This window comes from Passer domesticus, chromosome Z, assembly GCF_036417665.1.
Source record: "Passer domesticus isolate bPasDom1 chromosome Z, bPasDom1.hap1, whole genome shotgun sequence".
Classification (NCBI taxonomy): domain Eukaryota; kingdom Metazoa; phylum Chordata; class Aves; order Passeriformes; family Passeridae; genus Passer; species Passer domesticus.
Window position 1 is genome coordinate 59,803,967 of NC_087512.1, and position 17,775 is coordinate 59,821,741.

At 32.8% G+C, this 17,775-nt stretch overlaps 1 long non-coding RNA gene across 1 annotated transcript; it reads left to right on the forward strand.

The window, feature by feature from the left end:
* Positions 1-12,170: 12,170 nt before the first annotated feature.
* Positions 12,171-17,525, forward strand: LOC135291123 (uncharacterized). The gene is made up of 3 exons (XR_010353989.1): positions 12,171-12,291; positions 13,492-13,591; positions 17,129-17,525. It is a non-coding gene; the product is annotated as an uncharacterized LOC135291123 (long non-coding RNA).
* The last annotated feature ends 250 nt before the right edge of the window (positions 17,526-17,775 follow it).

Consider the following 17,775-nt stretch of genomic DNA (forward strand, 5'->3'; position numbering starts at 1 on the left):
TACCTGAAATTTGTGCAAGAAAATCTCATAGGATAACTGAGTTTTTCACACATATAAGGTTAAAATGCAACACATATTTTAAATACTAATCAGCATATGTCTTGCTGCAATCATTGTTCATTGGATTAAGAACATATGACAGAATACTTTCAGAGGAATGGGACAAGATGGAATTTACCTGAACTGGCAAGAACAAAAGGGTTTAATGAAGTCTGGAAAATGCACTAAAGGTCACATAAGAAGAACATTGCCTCAATATTGAAAGTCATTTGTAATTAGAAGCAGAAGTAATTGGATTCTTGTTATAACTTCTTTCCTTTCTATCTGACACACATGGACATTACCTATGACCCTTGATTAAATATTAATAAAATGCAGATTTAAAATATTAAAACTTTACATTCATGTTAATAAGTACTGTCAATCTGTTGAGACTCAACATATGGCTAATTTAAGAGTTAAGATCAGATGTTCATAATTCTCTAGATTACCAATGACTTTTTTTTTTTGACCTTCAACATTTCACTATGGAATTAAGAAAAAAATAAGTGAGTATTTTTCTGAGGCACCTGGGAAGTGGAATTATATTTTCAGTATGATCTGAGATCAACAATTACTATAGACAGGGAAAAGATTTTCATTACAATAAATTCCAGCCTGTGAGGAAAGAAGGTGTCATTAATTAGGGGAAACAAGGACTGTGATACTGGCAAATCCTAATATTAATGTGTATACCTGTATCATTCAAATGAAAGTAAAACAGAACCACTGGAGTTTATTTTCAGACATTTGTGAAGGTTTTATGTTGCTTTGTGTTTGGATTGGTGTTTTTTTAATTCTTGATAAAGAATATTTATATGTCTATAAAAATATATTTCAGCATGATACTCCAGATAAGTGTGAATAGTAATAGATATTTTGAGTGATAGTATGAAAATCTGCATTTCTGTAATTTCAGAATCTTTCCTCAATGCTTTTCAGAAGTTTAAGTTCTTGATCACTAAGTGACTTCAGGGTCATAGGAGGTTTCTAGTATCACTATTTGTACTTGAAACATTAATGTTAAAGATTTAACATAAAGAGTCACTTATGTTCTTACAAATGGGAAACAACTAAAAACAAGTGCAATCATGGAAGAAATCAAGCTTGTGGAAATTACAGCAAAAATTTAGTTTTGTTTAAGTACAAAACCAGATGTTGTGAAACTTGGGCCTGGTTTCCACTATTTTCTTCCATCTAAAAGCGTAGATCCAGCTTTACAAAAGCAGCTGTGTTTCTCTTCTTTAATTTCCCATCTTGTTTTTCGTAATGGGATCTGAACTGCCTGGGTTATGACTGGTTCTAACCCTCCCTGTTTTCTCTGAACTCTGGACCATCTGCTAACCTGGAGATAGAGAAGGACTGTGGGGGACAGAACACAACAGACCTACACAAAAAACACGTAGCTATATAACTACGGGTGAGGAGAGATAGTAAGCTTTTATCTCCACAGCTGTTATCCTCACTTCTCATATAGGAAAAATGAGAAAAGAGGAAGCCAGTGTTCATTAAAAATATTGTTTTAAGTTTTCAAAAGGAGCTCATTCTAGGGTGAAAGAATTATACCACGCCATTTGGGGGTTTTTTAACACTGAAGGATTTTATGTAAATGTCTTTACTCCAGATTCAGTCTGAAATATTTCAATAGCTGCTTTTTAAACTTTTTTACTTAGGAAATTGCAAGAGACTTTTAAAGATGACTGAAGACAATGAAGATGACTGAAGTCAATTGTTGACAAAGTCAATGACTTCATCAACAATCACAATTTTACAAGTTTCTTTTATAAATGTTTCTAAGGGTCTTTTTATAAGATCATTTTTCACTTTTGTAAGGAACTTTAAAAAACATTTTGATCAGTTGCCTGTGTGCTGTTTGCTTAATATTAAGCAATACATCAGTACTAAAATTAGTCTTAATCTTCTCAATCTTAATCTTCTTTGTTTTGCCCTTTAATGCCCAGTTGTCTCTGTACCAACTCTATTAAAAGCATTTAAATCAACAGTGTAATACATTTTTGACAAGGGAGTTTTAGCATTAAGGGAAAACTAGTCAAAAAGCATAATCTGAAGAATTCTGATACACAGACTTGAGTTTATTCTAAAATACTCTATATGCAGCACAATGTCCTCCCAGCAATCAGTGTTGCCAGTTTTCAAATGGTGTCATATAGGTGAAACTCATGTGAATAAATCCGTTGAAGTTTGGGCTGCTGGCTTCCAATTGTCTTTCTTCTACAGTTTCTATGGAGATTGCAGTTAGTTCAGCAACAACATTAAGTGAATTTTCTACAACTGCTGTGTCCAACAATTGCAACCTCAGGGACTAAACTAGTTTCTCAAAATAGCCAGAGAGACATACCCAATATTTTGGCAGTACGTTGTTAGCCCTGAGTTAAGACCAAAGTGGAGAATTTCTGTGATGAGGGAAAGTAGAATGACCTGTGATGACGAGAGCTCAGAAACTCAGTTTTATATTTAACATGAACATTACTAAAAAATCAAATCAATCATACTGTGACTTATTTTCCTTGCTTTCACTTCAAAATTAACCCATAGCCCATGTAATTTCAATTCATTTTTCTATAAATGTAAAATACATGGCACCTTTTTCATCAGAAATATAATGATTGTTCTTTAACCTGCAAAAGTCAGGAGACAAGGTAATTGTCTTTCTCATCTCTGCCAGATCTTGGGGCTCCCAGACCTGAACCCTCAAATTTTACACTCTGCTGTTATCAAACTAGACTGCTTTGAAGAAAGGAATTTTGTTGTTACATTCTTTTCAGTTTGAACTGTCCAGCATTATAGCACAATTTTGCTACATCTACTGCCTGGCTCTTCTTTATCAAAACCTCATATTTCCAAGGTCACTGCTATATAGATACACAGGAAAGATTTGAAGACTGAGCCTTTGGTTTACCTGCAGATTCAGAGAGGCTTGGATTAAGAGGGAAGTGTAGAGCTTCAGACAATGTTTCCTTTTACGTTCCCCTGCACTGATAGGAAAATTTGTCTGTATTGACTTCTAAGGAAAGATTGGGGAAAATTTGACCCAAAATACAGGATATATGTTGGAGCTTTTGATGATAAACCTGCTGGATGTGTATGTTGCCTACACTTCCTCTCTGCTACATTAAAAATGTTGCACTAGCTTTGAAACTTTCTCCTGAAAAAGATAATAAACTTAAGGAGTTTACTAGACAATGCATTTACTGGTTCATCTGAAGGAAAACAGGAACACATTGAATTAATCTGAGGGAAATTCAGAAAATCTTCAACAAATGCAGAGCAAATATGAGTCTCTCATTGTATATGTTCTTTCTTTAATTCCTGAATGAATCTGTCCCTCTTTTAAAGACATAAATGTATATAACAATTTTTTTTATTCTTACAAATAACCAGTATAAATGCAATCTTCAGAACTACGAGTAAGTAAACTTACTGATAACTATTTTATGTATCTTTAAAATTCATATGGTAATTCAAACATTTAAATCTAATTTCTACTCCAGCTAATAAAGAGCAGTAATTAAACACCAGGTTCCTTAAATCATATTCTATCACAGATTTCATATTTCCCATCACACTACATATGGTCCAATTGTTTACAGATGACAAAAAATATCCCTGCTTAGATGTTAAATCAAGATGTTTTCTTCACCTTCAAGTGGTAGGCTGGCAGCCAACTTTTACAATGAGCTATTCTGAGTGTAAAATTAATAAATAAATAAACAAAAATAGAGAAAATAAACAACAAAAACAATAGAAAAGAAAGGAAGAGGTTTGGACATTAGGCCCCTGAATATCAGGACCTGCCAGAGTGAAGCAATTTCTAAAGAGTGTACTCAACCCTGTGTCAGAATAATTTCTTGGGAAGTTTATCTTTTTTGTGCACATTAGATACAAGGCTAAAAAAATCAAGAGGGAAATGTTTTATAGTCATAAATAGGTAACATGACTTCAAAGCATAGGCAGAATTTTCCCATTGGTACTTTGGCAGCCTGAATTTCATAGTCTTAAATAGCAGAAGATTAAAGCATATCAGGGCTTGACTCTGCCATAGTGCCACTGCAAATTTACAGTAATTCCTTTGTATGCTTGTCTGAAACAATTACAAGTATAGAAAAGAAACAGGGTCAAATGTGAAACTTTTACAGTGCAAATATTACTGACACTTTTATGAAGTTCTAGCTTGGAAAAAGAAGTGGGGTCACAAGTTCTCAGGCCATGGAGGATAGGAGCACACACTGAAATCTTTAACCTCCAAATCTATCACAAGACAATGTGTTTTAAGTATGCTGTGTCCAGTTTTTTTCTATATATTCCCACAAAGGAGAGTAAAATAAAGAATGAATTGGGGTCCCAAAAACAGGAACATGGTATGTTCAAAACTCATCTTATTACTTTGTTTTGTATCACAAGGACAGCAGGATTAACATGCTCTGGCTTATTTTGATTCTATCTTTTAACTTACCCAGATGTTTGAAGCTGTCTGATGCAAATATTTGAGCAATTTGTTTTTGATTGACTGGAAGAAGTTGTCGTGTATAAATTTGAAGCTAAAACTGTATAAAAAGTATAATTGGAACAGAGGATTTTGATTGTGACAAAGGGGTCTGCTGAGGCAGTGGAAATACCCTGCCCCATGGGCTTCTGAAGCTGATATCTCCATGTGACTGTGGCAGTGACTTAAAATGTACTTTCAAAATAATAAATTAAAATAATTAAATTGTTAAATTATGCTTTTTTGTTCATTTGGTGGTGAAAGATAGCCCTTTATCTAACAACTTGGAACACAGACAAACTGGCTTTTTATATTCTCTTTTCAAAAAGCTTCTCTTCTGAGGCACACAAAATAAAAAATAACTAAATTAACTACTCAAAAACCGCTGCCTTTTTACCCCAGCTTTGCTGTGCTAGTCTGCTGTCTAAGCCTTGAGCCAAGTTGCACATATTTTTCTGTGTTGTTTTCACTCAGAAACATATAATTCCAGTTCATAGGCATGCTATGAATGCCCAATAATTTTTTATTTGTGTAACTGTTCCCATGATCCTGAGCACCTCATAGGTCAATTTTTTAAGGCAACAGTAGGAGTATCTTTCCACTTGCAGACCCAGTTTCTGGGGATGGTTACTGCTGGGTGAGAAAATTCTAGAAGGTTAATGAATTTTAGCAAGCTGTTGTGGTGACAGGCTCAAACTTATGTGCTTGAGTGTACCTTGCAAAATATTGGTGGCTCATATTTTCTGACACACACAAAGATAAATTGGATACTATTACTTGAAAAATAGCAACAAGTGTCTACATTAATTTCACTTGAAATTTTCAGCCGTTGTTTAAAAGAAGTCAGAATAAGAATGTCAAATTAGCAGTATCTACTACTTTATTGTAGACTGCTTTTTTTGCTAAATGAAAAAAGGTATTAATTACAGCCTTGACAAATCCTCTTGCTCTGATTTCTATGGACGTATCATAGACATAACATGCATTTAAAAATGATACAACTATTGGTTTAAGGGCAGTATTTGCAAATTAGTTAGACATTTTCTGGCTTTAGAAACAGAAACAGTAGTGATATTTCAGAAGATGATTGTTGTTTTAATCTTTACAATTAGAAACAGAAAGGTAACCTTTAACTATCAAGAAAACAAACAGACTATGTAACCGAAATTTCAATGTTGTTTGAAATAATGAAAGAAATAAAATAGAAATTTTATAATAAATAAATAAAAAATATAAAATATAATATATAAATATAAGCTATAAATAAATTTTATACTATTTCATACAAGTTTCAAGTCATAGCATTTCCATGAAGGCATGACAAAATAAAAAACCACTTTTTAATACTAGAAATATTTCATGTCTAGACTTAAAGGATATAGAGGAAAGTTGGATGATAAGACTTTAATTATGGCCATGCACAATCCTAAAACAGTGCCCACATAACAATGTGGTAAAATTGCTAATGAACAAGTTCAAGGTATCTGAATTCTAAAGCACTGCATATCTACTACTGGATCAGCAGATGAGACTTGTATTTGCATTCTTAATATGTAAAGATTGCAATTAAATATATGTCACAGTCAGTGACAAATGTAAACTGAATGAGAATTCAGATTCCTAGGTTCTCTCCTTGTCTCTGTCACACATATGGTGTGTCCTTGAAGTACAACTTAATGGCTTTAACTTTCAGATTATCTTTCCTGAGGTGACATGCACTTAAACAAGTGAATATTTATTTGCTTCTTTTCCAACAGAAAGTCTTAAGTTCTTTTGTTTGATGTGTATTTGTTCCAATTAAAATTTTGTGAAATTTTTTGAGCTCGCCTAATGAAATTTATAGATATTAAAGGACAGCTGAACTACTACCAAAGTAGTAGTAGTTCACCAGTAGCCTGCAGAGAGAATACGATAGGAATAAACTATAATGTAAGGGAAAAATTCTGTTTTATCACTGGATTCTGTTTGAACAAACATTGTTATTATCCATCTGGGTCTTCAAGTGCATAGATGTAAGGACAGGTTTAAATGGGTGTTTTCCAAGAATGGTTAAATAGGCTACAACTCATTACACATGTGTTTAAATGGAGATTTGTCTTGTCAGGATGGAGAGGGAGATGGGAAAGACGCAGCAATCACAAAAGTAGCTTTTTGTATATCAAGTGTTGTCTCCCTCCTGCACTAGCCACAATTCTTTCTGGCTGGTCAAGGTTTTGAGCTGGAAAACCAGATTCTGATTTGATTTTATGATACATTTCTCTAAGTTTATGAAATCATGAACAAAAAAAAGTAAAATATATGCAAAAAAGTTTGTGGGATGGGAATGGAAAGAAAACTTTTGTACCTAACAGATTGCAAGGACTGAAATGAAAAACAAAATCCTGGACATTGTTATGACACTTTGATAACACAAACTTTTTAACATTCTGTACACCTAGAAGTCCAGCTTGTCTTACTGCATTATACTGTTAAGTTTCTCTTTTGAAGTTTTGGAAGTTTTGAAAAGGAAACTAAACTTAAACTTAAAATGTAAGTTGCTGTATATGTTCAGGCATAATTTCATGGACACAATCTACGTTTGTGAGCTCTCCAAAAGGAGTGCTTGGCATATCAAACTTCGAAACCCAGGAGATTAATTAATCCTTATTTGTTATTTGTAGGGCAAGTCTACATAACTATAGGACTGAAAAGGATTATAAAGCACAATATAAGGGTTTGGGCCATAAAACTTTTAAAAACAGCAAATTAATTCTTCCTTAGATGCTATTTGTAAGGCACTTCTACAAAAGATACAGGATTGAGAAAACAGTTATATGACAATGTATCTGCAAAGCCTTAATATCAGAGATAATTTATATAATGTATATAATAGTACATGTAGTACAAATAAAAGTGATACGTTCTAATTTTTACTTACATTTTACACAAAATATGAGCACTTTGTTGTCACTTGGGGAGGAAGCATGTTTGATTTTTGAAAAAGACTGCTTAAATCTGTTTATCCACCCTCTTCAGTTTGTAACAAATAGTATGAAAAAATTCATTATGTTGACCAAAAAGCCATAGCAATATGAATGGGACAGAAAGGGCTACCTGGGTTATTATGAATAAAGTATTAATTAGCAAAATTAAGGCAAATGAACTGCTAATGAAAAAACCAAGGACTGGATCTCAGTTTTACTTCCCAGTAGCAACAGGTACCATAACATGAGAAAACAGTGTAGCCAAACCTTATGAAAATGCAGCTGAAGAAGGAGGCTTGTAAACATGGAGCCAAACTATTTGGCCTGCATATAAAAGATGTACTCTTCTTTTTTTTTTTTTTTAATAATTTTATAATGTTTCGAAAATGAACTACATTCCATTGACTTAGGGGGAAAAAAAGCCTCCTCTGTTCCTCCCTATGCTTAAGAAATACTAGATAAAACAAGCAAATGGTATCTCAAATCTTTTGCAACGACCTGATTCCTAGAGGTTGGATACCTAACTTGACCAAAAATCATATCCAACACAGAGACTTCAAATACTCTTTGGACTAATCAAAAATGAAAATAAAAGACAGGTCTGAAGCTAGACCGCTCCTTCGGAAGATACGAATATCTAGGGTCCCAAGGAATATTTATTCCCAGTCTGGAATACCATAATGTGTCTAAAATAAATATCTGCTTTTCCAGTTTTGCATCTCACATACTGCTTGCATATCTGCATTGAAAATTAGTATTCAAGTAGTTTCTAAATCATTACAAATTTTTTTTCCATATTTAAGTTCTTAGAGGAAGAATTCTCAACTCTTGCCACCATGTCCTAGAGTAGTGTCTGTGCCAGGACACATCAAGAAATGCACAGGAGGCAATGGAAGAGAGTGAGGAGCAGGGAGCAGAGATCTGGCAAAACCTAAAACTGGGTATTGGCACCCAATATCTGGAGAGGTCATAGTGCAAAGGCAGAATCTGAGTTTTCTCTGTGGACTGGTAAGTTATATCTAAAGAGTAATTGTTGCCTTAAAAGTTGTATAGTATAAATTAAGCAATTTAGTTTTAAGATATGCATACCACTTCTATATGTTCTTCTATATGCTAGTTTTTTATTGCCTTTATTAAAGGCATATGGTACTGAAAATTTTAAAAGAAGAAACTTTTGTAGATCACCTATTTAATCTTTCTGGAAATTGTGATTTGTTCTCTGCAGTACATTTTCGAACTCTTTGTCATTTCCAAATTAAAAACAGAAGTAATATGTGTAAAAAAATTAAATTAACATTTATTTGACAATAAAGTAAATTACATTTATATGTGAACTTCTCAATTAGCTCTGCAAAGCTACCTTTGGACAACTGTGCTCTTAAATTAGTAATGTATTTTTATGTTGCATTAAAGACATATACAAACTTTGTGTTAATGAAACAGAACTTTAATTTTCTTTTTAAGTTCAGAAATTCTGGATTTTTAAAAATATATATAAAAGGGTGTATGATAGCACTAGAAGCCAGTTTTGTTTATAAATGAAGTTTATAATGAAACTGAATATTTCGTCTCTTCCCCAATGTGCAGCTACACTTTTCCTGGTAAATTCTTTGCAAATACAGTAACATCTTCTTTTTTGACAAGAGAATTTCATTTTAATTTCATGAGTTCTGTACTCACTTAAGTTTTTTTATGGCAAACAGACATGAGACTGAAGTACACTTTTGAAATTCGAAAATTTTTAAATACTAGACAAGAAAAAACATTTTAGGAATATGCTCTGAAGCATGTGAGGTTCATCAATAACTGTTGTTTTCTCAGTTCAGGTGGAGAAACAGTCAGACCTCATTTTAAATAAAACTAGTTCATATTTTATTCCTATTGCATTTTTAACTTTGCTAAAATTCAACCTGATAATGTCCCCCAAAAATCTGATCATAAACATGAGAACACAAAAGTGTGGAACAGTGCTGTTAGATGTGACTCAGTGCAAGATTTTACAACGCTCACTTTCCAAAGCATCTTGTGAATTACTCTCGTGGTCCTACTCAAGTAATAAAAAAATTAAACAGGCAATGTGTGTGGGAATACTGGAAAATGACTTAAAATTGTGCTATCTTTTTCTTTTTAATTAATCCTCTTTCACAACTCATTCTTACCATACACTAGTGACTGATAGAGCAATGAAACAGGCCAAGATGTACATCATAAATTGTGCATTTGTATGATGAACTTACAGGTTTGGTAGATCCAGTAGTACAAAGTTCTTACAATAAAAACAAAAAATTTAGATTTTGTAATATCTAGGTCTGTAGTCTACTATATCCTAGGGCTATTATTCATCCTTTCATCCATTAAAATAGTTGCCTTGGAGAAACAAGAGCCCTGGAGATTACTGGAAAAGTTTAAGTTCTATAACTATTCTTGAAAGACCCTACAAACCATCAGCAAAATTATCTACTTGCATAACTTGAGTTGTTAATCTTGCAAAATATACAGCTGAAATAATTTATAACTGAGCTTATCTAATTTTCTCCTTTCTTCTTAAGCCTATGATTTGCTGCAGAGGTGTACAGTGCTTCAGGAGTTTAATTTTTGATGCTGAATCATTAAGTAAAATCCTTGTGTAGCTGAAATGATGTGGCTGCTTTTATCAGGGTAATATAAATCCTCTCCCACATATACACTTATTTGCATTCCAAGAACTAGCATAGTGTGAGTAAACATCCATTCATCAGTACAAGGTAAAACAAAGTTGAAGAGGAACCACCGAAAGAATTCATAGGGCATTCTACTTAGCCACTTAAAGGAACTTTGTACCAGCTTTCCAATGATAGTTAGAATATTGCTACACTCTAATTTTTAACATTTTTGCCACTGTGACAAAAAAGTGCTGGTATTTAAAACAATTGAATCAGTGTGGTCTTTTAATATAAAAATACTTTGGGATATTTTCCTTCTCTAACACCTAAACCTGGAGGCAATAAAGAAAGAAGCTATTCTGGGAATAAGCACATAAATCTAAAAATTTTCTGCTTCAGAACATAGCTCTGAGATACTTTGACACTTGGTACACACAGATGAAAAATATTCCATGTAAAAATATTATGTTATTAAAAGTATCCTTGAAAAGAATATCATATTCTCCATCTATCTTTTACTCTGCCCAGCTCTACCTCCAACAGGGTTGGTAGTTTCCATAAGCGACACTGGTATCTAAAAGATACCTATAATGAAAATAACAATTAACAAACTTAAAAATAGGCACAGCAGATGAGCTTTGCACTGTTTCTCTCTGCTCAGTTTGCGTAGTATGACAAGGCAGCTCTCACAGACCCTTTGCTATTTCAATGCTGCAGGACAGTGTAGTAGCAAAATGTTTAACAGGCATCTTGAGGATGCCCTCCCCACACAGTTACACTCCTTAAATGAATGAGATGAATATGACAATGCTACTCATCTTCAGCTATAACTCCTTACAATTAACAACTTATTCTGGGAAAGAAAAACCTGAGTATATTCCATGAAAAAGATAGATAAAATTCTGGAAACCAACAGCAGGTTTATGGGATTGTATTAATTACTGAATAGGACAATTTACTGTAAGATAATTGCCCCTGCATAGAAAAGGCTTGCTCTGTTTCAGAGTTTTGCTACATTTTCCATAATGATTTTAAATTAAATTAGTCTGCCCAATTCTTGGCATCCAAAACATAATTCCTTCAGCATTTTTTAGGAAGTTTTCTATAATTACCACTGCAAGGATCAGAGGAATTTAGAAGCTCTTAGAGGAGAGGAGAAATAGATGTATAAAAGATTTTTTTAAAGCACATAAATTAAGGTTATTCCTTCAAGGCATTAAATCTAACCTTATATCTCTGAGAGTCATCTCATTCTCAGAAATTAATCTTGTTAAAAAGACAGTATTAATAACGTTCTAGTTTCAGACATTAGAAAAAGAAATCACAGGGCATGTTTTTTGAGAAAGTATGGTGATTTGGTTGCTTTGGTTTTTTTTTCCTTTTCAAGGCAGAAATTAACTACTTTTGTAGTATTGTTTATAAAAGATTAGAAGTTATTTATCCTTCTCTGAGCATTTAAGGTTGGTTTATCTTGACCTCCCTTGTTTAAATACTGTTTTAAAGGGAATGTTTTGGTGCAACCTAAGATCAGTGGAAGTGTCTTTGACATGACATAGTTAAAGTATTTACTTAAGCCAGAAAAAGACAGAAAAACATATATTTTTCAGTTGGCAAAAATATATCTTTTCAGGAAAAGAAGACATTAATTCAAGCGTTAGCACCACCACCTGGGAAACCTGGGAGGACAAAAAATAATGATCATCTGGTTACCTGAAAAACCCAATAAAAACAATAAAATTAATTTTAAGAAATCCAAAACCCCAACAATTTCTTACTTCTTTATTTATCTATGTATAAATCTTTTGTCTTGAAAAATAAAAGTAAAGTTAGAATTATACAAGTTATCAATGTGGTAATGATCTCCTGTGCCTGATTCACTGCCCTCAATCCCCAACCCTCCCTTACTTTTATAAATTCTCCAAGGTAATAAGCCTGCCACCACTAATGTTATAAAGTAGTAATTGTGCCTAATTGGTAGGGAGGTGACAGACCATTCTGGTAATGTTGTGAAACTGTAAGAAAGGAGGAGTGAGAACATTCACAGACCCAGCAGTAATTATCCACTAATTTGGCCTGTTTGTGTGGGGACAGCTCATTATAGCCCTTAAGAAACCTCAGAATAAAGAGAGAAAGTAGGTAGGAGGTAAGGTTAAATAATTAGTGTTCAGCAGATTTTTCTTTTTCTTCTTTCTTCTTCTCTTTAATTCAAAGAAGAGGATTAGGGAGGGAGAAATGTGATGCATGTAACAATTGGGAATGGTGCAACATCACCTTTTAAGTGAATTTTACATATTTGAATGCAAACACAAATAGTTTACAAGGCACTATGGGAAAAATTATAAATTTCAGTAATCCTTAAGTAGGACAATACTTAATTATTTTAGTTTTATGGCATTAATCTTATGCACTTCAATTAAGCTTATGCTCTTCACTATTTTATATAACCAAACTTTAGATTGAAATAGATTTTTTAATTCTTGATTTCTAGTTGTTTTTTTTAATTGACTATCCAAAAGTGTTCTTCAATTTAAAGTGTAATTTTTTACATTTCTATAAAGAATGTAATCCAGATTTTTCTAATCTCTATTATTTCTTCAATACAAACTAGCAAATGAACTGTGCTTGAGAGGCCTCTCTTTAAACCTTCAGGTTCCTTTTGCTCAATTCCTTCCTGTTTGAACTCCAGATCTCGTTGACATTGAATAGATTTAGTTTAGTTTTATTTATAAAATTTAATGAAATTAGATCTATAGAACTAGATTTTGCTTCATTTACACACCATTAAAAATATTTTTTCTGTAAACATTCATATCATGGGTTAATTCCATTAGTATTTAAATAGCACTATATCTTTAAGAGTAAGTATATTTAATTTAATTCTAAAGTTTCTATTTAGTGTCTATTGCATCAATATTGACAGGCTGGTTTATAAATTGGATGATCATGATCCATCTCAGCAAATGTATTTCATTTGGCAGATCAGGATGTTGGGCTGAAAGAAGACACTAAATTCAGTCAAAAAAGTCAGCTCATTGATAATTCTGCATTTTGAATTTTTGTCAATAAATGGGTGAGAAAAATTTGGCTTACAATAAAAATATTTTCATTAAAAAATTAATTTCCAAAAGGTATTGATAGATTTCCTTTCTTTCAAAAACCTCAAACCTTTCAAAATACAATAATCCTTTCTAAAAACAATTCAAACAAAACAGAAATCATATATTTTGTTACTTTTCAGTAGAAATAACCTGATGATTAACAGAAAGGTTTTTAAAAATCTAATATTGACACTTACAAGCAATGCTGCTTCATGTAAGCAACCACAGCAACAGATTAATTACAGGACCCAGAAGATTTCTGAAGAAAATATGTACACCTGGAGTCTCCTAGGAAATTAACTTCATCCAAATAGTAGACACAGTTGTTGGGAAGACTCTTGGAAGGTAAGGGGAGAAAAATATTCCTTTAAATCAGTTGAAGAATGTGTTCATGAAATGTGAGTTGTAAAGCATTTAAAAAGGACTGAGTTAGAAAACAGGGAAGTGGGACATGCTGAAGGAGTAATGAGCACAAATACAGAATTTAGTGATAGCAAGTATTTATTCATTTTAAAGTACTTTAGGAAATATGAAGCAAATACATAGCCCTAGCCTATACCAGATCAAACTGACTTAAAATTTATAGAAATAGCCAATAAATGTTTCTGGTTTATATTAGCAGGAAAATCTAAATACTATATTCCTATCATTTGGCAAGAAATTTATTTTTCTTTTCAAGAATAATGGAGTATGAAAAAACAGATACCAAACAATATATTTTAATAGAAAAACAATTTTTTATTTAATAAAACTTGAATTCATTTTTGTAAGTCTTAGAAAATCAGTAAAAAAGAAGAATATGGAAAGAAACCTAACATTGTACTAACATTTGAGGAAGTATAAATCTTTTGATTAAACACCCCTAAACCTTTTGAGCTCATACTATTCCTGGGGGGGGGGGGAAGAACAAAGGAATGCCTAGCATGAGACAAGGACAAAAGAAATGAGACATTGAAAGGGAGTAGTATGTCAACCAGCATGGGTTTATGAAGAGTAGATCTTGTCAAACTAATATTCTTACAATGTTTCATATTTCTAGGGGGTTTTGTTAAAATATGCTTAATAATCTTATAATCTTTGGGCTTGTTACAGAGTAATCCTCTGGACAACAGGAATAAAATATTATGAATCAAACACAGAATATAATTGTGTTTCACTGATCACAACTTGATTTACTGCTGAATATAAAAAAGTAACTGTGACTACAACTTTTTTCCAAATATGCTTTTGTTGGAGCTCAGATATCAGTAATTAGTCCAATGCTATTTAATATTGTATTGATGAAAATATGAAATCATTAATCATAGACTTTACTGATGACACAAAGCCTGGGAAAGTGGTACATATTGAAGACAACAGATGACGGTGATAAAATAATTCTTTATGTATTGGTACACTACACAGAAATGAGTAATATTTTTCAATGCAGCCAAACACAGGGGCTGCAGCATTCATGGTCACAATTAAAGAAAGAGAGCTCATTCCTGGGAAGATGATTCAAAACATCCAAAAGAAGGGATGGCCTGTTGACTGGACTGAAGCCTGTAAAATCACACATGGGTTTCAAGAGCTGTCTTCCTCATGACTCTATGGAGGAGGACATGCTAAGTAGTAATAATGAAGAGATCTTTTTGTGATGTAGATATAATTCTAAATTATTGCCACCTAAATAATTTGCTTACTTCCTGGTGTAAGAGACTTGATAGTACCATCACTGATACCTATAAATTATTAGCTTCTCAAAAGAAATACAAAGTTTGTATTGCTCTAAACCTCTTCAGGATCTAATTCATATAGAGAAAATAGTTACAGGCATTTGTCTAGGCTGGACTTGTGTTAGGCCTGAGACATAAATGTCTAATGAACTACTTAATGGCAATATCTTCAGTCACTTATCCAACTAAAATGGAAATAAGTGTTAAAGAGAGAAAAAATAAAACAAACAAACAAAAAAATCCCTTGCAAATTAAAATTCACTTGCCAAAAGCAGTAGAAAAAAATTATTTTTGCCTGTGTTTTTTTCTCTTCTTTCCAACAATTAAAAGTGTCTGAGTCTTCCTAATCAGGCTTACACCAAAAAAAAAAAAAATTGACATTCAGGCTAAAAGTTTAGAAATACTCTTTCATGCCAGAAATAATAATTGTAAAATAAGTGTGAGAACAAATCTTGCAGTCAATAAAGTAGAACAGTATTTTTTTCCCCCTGTCTTCAGAATTTCTAGAGTCAAATTAGTGGCCAATAATTAAGTGACTTAAAACCCTGTGTAGCTTTGGGCATGTGGAACACAAAAATTCATGTATTATTCACAGCTTGAAAGTACAAATTAAAACTGGATTAGTCAAATAAACATACTGGATGACTATAATAATTATAGCACTTGGCCCAAAACCTTTAAAAGAAGACTGCCACAAATCATCAAGAAAAAACAAAAGAAAATGTGACTTTTTCTTTACCATACCTGGAATTTGAGATATTTTCTCAGCTTGATTAGAAGTATTTTCATGAAAAAGAGAAAAAAAAATTGCTTCTCTTAATAAGATCAGATATATTTATTTAATTGTGGCAAGTCTTTGAATGAACTGTCACTATTTAAAATAAATAACCATCCAATTTAAATTTTAAAACCCACAAAGCAGCAAACAAAAATAAAAAACCCATGAAACAAAACTCAAAAACTCTTGAATATATATATTAAATTTTAATTTATTATTTTCTTTGAATTTTCTCTTAAATGATACATGAAGTAACTACCCACATGTTTGGTTCTAGCTAGCAATACCACAGCTGGATCCTTTCATTCACATTTAATTACTTTCCTACCTACATTCCACCAAAAAGGTTTGAAAATGTTGTCCCTTACAGACAGATGCCTATTACATAAACATGTAGCAAGGGTATTACATTTACTAATCTGTAATCATCTCTACCACACCACACCACCATTTGACATGTAAATAGTGTGTTTGTTGACAAGTACAGCTTTAAAGGGTGTGGTTGAGTTACTTTCTGCCTCATTTAATCAGCTGTGGTCATAAGAATACAAATTTAATATTCACCACCTGGGCTATTGAAAGCTTCAGTCTAAGCCCTGAGGCAGAGAGATGCATGCCTAAACATTAATATGAAAGTTTCTCTGTACAAGACAATATTTTTTTTCTACTTTCTAACATTGAATTTCTAGTAGGCAACATTTGGGAGAGGATTTTGTGAGGTTTATGTAAAGTATTTTTCCACAAATTTTTGACCACAAAGTAAAATGCAGCAACCTTAAAAACTATGGTAACACTGTGCCAGAGAGATCTGGAGAATTCTCTATAGAGAAATGGAAAATATTTTCAATTTGATAAAATATTTTTTGGGAAAAAAACTCCTCTTTTGAGGTACTAGGCATAGAAAATGTGACAGGTCACAGAATGGCAAATTTAAATCATTAAAGGAAAATAGAAACAGTTGGGCAAACACATATGTCCACAGAACTTTTTTCTATTATTCCATCTCAAAAACCATCATGTCCAGAGATACCAAAAGAGCAGCCCTCTGGGCAGATCTCTGTGCTCGACTGGAATCAACAACAGTAAAAGCACTGTTGACGTCCCAGGAGCCAATGTTCCATAGGGCCTCTTTGTTATCTTACCATGTTTCTTCATAGTGCTTTAATCCCAAATGTGCTCATTGGAGCACTCTCCACCTAAGAAATGGACATGTGGGCTCACAAATCAGGTTGTGCTTCAGAGAAGAAAGAAACTTACCATGTTTGTTATCAGAATCTGATCCCTTGGACCTGCTGGCTCAATTTTTATCTATTTTTAAAGTAGCGCTGAAATGGTTTCCAATGAAATATTTTACATGCTGGTGTTTCATTGATTTTTTTTTCCATTCAGTTACAATAACCAAACATGCAAGGAACAGTGTCTTAAGAGGAAATTGAGTTCCACTGAATTACATAGCAGATGACCAGAGAGTGCTGAGTTCTTTGCTATAGAAGACAAGAGGACTGAAAACAAAATGTTCTCCAAATATATGAAGTATTGAATGTCAGAGCTGCAACATTCAAAAAAAACCCAACAAAACCAAAAATCTTCAGAGTCCAGAAAATACTCACCCAATTTGTAGTACAGAAAAAGCCGCAGAAATGGATACAAAACCAGTGTGTTTACATTTGAAGGCAGAATTCTCCTCTAGCAGGTAAATTAAAATGCTGCTGTCAAGAGCTGAAATAAGACCTACCAACAGGAGAGGAAACAGATAACAAGTAAATGGACAATTTGACTTGTTGATTATTTGCACAAAATGTTAATAAAATTGAGAACCAAACTTTAATCCGTTCTAGTAATATTTCTAGTCAGTGCATGTAATATATATGGTTTATAATAAATTTAACATATTATTTCATACACACACTTATATACACCCCTAAAAAGAAGGATCATTCTACTCTTTTATGAATGTGGGAATAAGTCCTGGGATCTATTTCGGGGTTTTGCACATCTTCTTATATTCAGTTTTGTAAATGTTTATATGGGACTTC